Consider the following 3,103-nt stretch of genomic DNA (forward strand, 5'->3'; position numbering starts at 1 on the left):
TGTAGCCCCCCCCACCCCCATTTTGGGTAGCCAATGTCCAAGTTGCCCATCCCTGTCTACTCTGTGTGTGGAGGGGGTGGGAATGATTCTTGCTATAAGGACTTGTTCCCTCTTTTGAGCTACTGCTTCCGTAGGTGTAGGTCTTATGCTGGTTTTTGTCTTTATTTTATCTCTTTACTTTATCAGAGATTAGTAGTGGCACTTCTGCTTGTTTATTATTGCAGTTAGCTTGGTATATTTTTTCCCATTCTTTAACTTTTAGTCTGTTTTTGTCTTTGTGTGTAAGGTGTGTCTCTTGCAGGCAGCATATTGAAGGGTCTGTTTTCTTATCCATTCTGCCACTCTCTGTCTCTTCACAGGTGCATTTAATCCAATGACATTCAATGTAATTATCGATAGGTATGAATTAATTGCTACTATTATGTTAACTTTTGGTTTTCAGTTCGTTCCTTTGTTCTGCATGCCTTTGTGTGTTGAGTTTGTGTGTTTTGTGCTATCTTGTGCTGAATTTGTTTGTTTTGTGCTATTTTGTTGATTTTTTCCCTTCGTTTTGATGTTTTCTTGTTTGGCTTAGATGTTCATTTTCATGGTATGTTGTGAAGTATTAACTTTCTTTGGGATTACCCTATAGTATATTAACTTTTCCCTCCATTTAAGACAGTCTATTGTATCCTGTAATCTACCTGACCACCTCACCACCTGGATCTCTGTTCCTATATTTCCCTCTTATTTGACATTGTTATTATTTTGATCTTTGGTTGACCTCCCAGTTCCTTTGATTTCATTGTTGTAATTTTGTTCTGTTCTGGACTCTGCTGTCTGTTGTCTGAGTTTCAGGTGGTGTTTACATTTTGTCAATCTCTGGTTGTTGTCTGTTCTTGTTGGTTTTCAGTCCAAAGAACTCCCTTTAGGATGTTTTGAAGTGTTGGATTGGCTTTGACAAAATTTCTTAGCTTCTGTTTATACTGGAATGTTTTGATTGCACCATTGTATTTGATTGACACTTTGCTGGATAGACAATTCTTGCTTGGCAGTTTTTTTATGTCTTGTCATTGCCTTCTTGCCTGCATGGTTTCTGCTGAGAAGTCAGAGCATAACTTGGTTTGCTTGTTTTTTAAGTAGCACTTCTCTTTTCCCTGGCTGCTTTTAAGGTCTCTCCTTGTCTTTGATTTTGGAGTGCTTGATTATTATATGTCTTGGTGATTTTCTTTTGGGGTCTATCCTTCCTGGGGTTCATTCAGTTTCTTGAATGTTTATATTCTCATCTTTCAAGATGTTAGGGAAATTTTCTTTTTGGTAGGCAGAAGTAAAGGGTCCCACACAAGTTAACTTTAGGGTTGGGACCCAGAGTCAGATGTCATAAGCAGCCGCCAAAGAATCTAGCCATGGACCAATGGGGCTCTTCCTCTCTGTGCCATGGGAGAACAGTGGGCTGAATGCTGGACTCTTTTGGGGGTGCGCACCCACTCTCCTAAAGGTGTCCAGGTTGGTCAGAGAAGGCGCAACAGGGAAGAGGAGGAAGAAATATATATAATCCCCCTACACCTCCTTTTGCAAATGTCCTTGCGCTAGCTTTAGTGCCGGTTCACTGTGCTGGTTGGGCTGTGGCCCCGCCCTCTGAACTCAGCCCAGGCGGGGTGACTGCTGAGGAAATCCTGTGTCTAGATCAATTCCTAAATCACAGTATTTTCCTTTATACCATGATTTTCCATCAGTGGGTATAGGAAACTGACACCCTGTACCTTATGCTTGATTCAGAGCTCTGGGGCTGTTCTGTGAAAGCAGCTTCTCTGGGTTTTCAGTCCCTCCCCCATGGAGCCTGTCCTACTTGACTCTGCTTCTGCTGTCTCCTCCTTTATCTTTTAATTCCATTTTCCCATGATGTTTTTGAAGCCTCTTTTGTAAACAAACTTCTTGCCAATTTCAGGGTTTGGCAGTGAGGGATGCAAAAAGCCACAAAAAGAAACTAATTTTGCCATACCATCCTTGGCATGATTGATCAGTTTTGTCTCATAATCATGCTATATATTCTATAAATGTGCCCAGTGAGATTAGGGGTTGTACATAGTAAAATGCAATGAGATACTTTCAAATTTTATTGCTGACTTTTTGCTATTTTGAATTTTAAAACTAACTGTCAAATTCTTTGAGAAGGTTCTCTTCTTTAGTTTGAACAAATTAAATTGGCATTTTTAATTCTATAATTGAGGAAATATAAACGTCTCCCTCTAAGTTTTTGTCTTGGCAAGAACTCTTAGAATGCTTGAAAACAAAAAAATAAAAAGGCAAACAAAACACAGATCCAAAGTGACAGTGCTATACGATGTCATATGAAATAGAATTCTCAAGAGATCATAGCTAAATCTATTATTTCCCCAAAATTCAAGTATAATTAATTCTATGCTAGAGGCTCTAATTTTGGTCATCTGAAATGAGGTTGAAGGCACAATTGTGAACAAAAATACAGTGCTTATGAATTTTGTGAGCAAAATTAGAGAAACATAAATTTTTATTGACACTCTGGAGTCTTCCTTTTCTCAGTTTTATAACCCAGGGAAAAAATGCTCTGAATTTTGCAGAAAACCCCCTTCCTCATCAATATAGTTGATTAGGAATTAAATGAATTAAAATACTTGTCAAATACTTCTTGCCACCAGAATTTCTCATTATCTGTTACATGACTGATGGCTCTTATGCTTATTCATAATAACTCTATTAGAATCTCCTCTCTGGATGGACTCAGGATACTTTAGCTCTGAATATTTAAACATTTTACAAGAGAACTTTTTTATTTTAGATGGATATTTACATATAAGAATGGTCAAAGAAAACAGATTTTAAAAAAGAGTTACTGTGATTTAAGATGTGGTGTAAGTCCTAGATCCCTACTTTTTAGGCCTTCTTTCCCCCTTAAGAACATATTAATTACAAACCAGCCTGGAGCGACTAGAAGAATAGAAGATACTTCTTGAAAGAAAGACCTACAGTAAAAATACAAAACAATAGAGGCAGATGGACTGTTACTACAAGAACAAACAAATTGCTTGCCCAGGAAACATCAAAACAAGTGGTTGGGTCCCCTTAATGCAAACCCCCTTCCAAG

The sequence above is a fragment of the Chrysochloris asiatica genome, unplaced genomic scaffold (genome assembly GCF_000296735.1).
Source record: "Chrysochloris asiatica unplaced genomic scaffold, ChrAsi1.0 scaffold00176, whole genome shotgun sequence".
Classification (NCBI taxonomy): Eukaryota; Metazoa; Chordata; class Mammalia; order Afrosoricida; family Chrysochloridae; genus Chrysochloris; species Chrysochloris asiatica.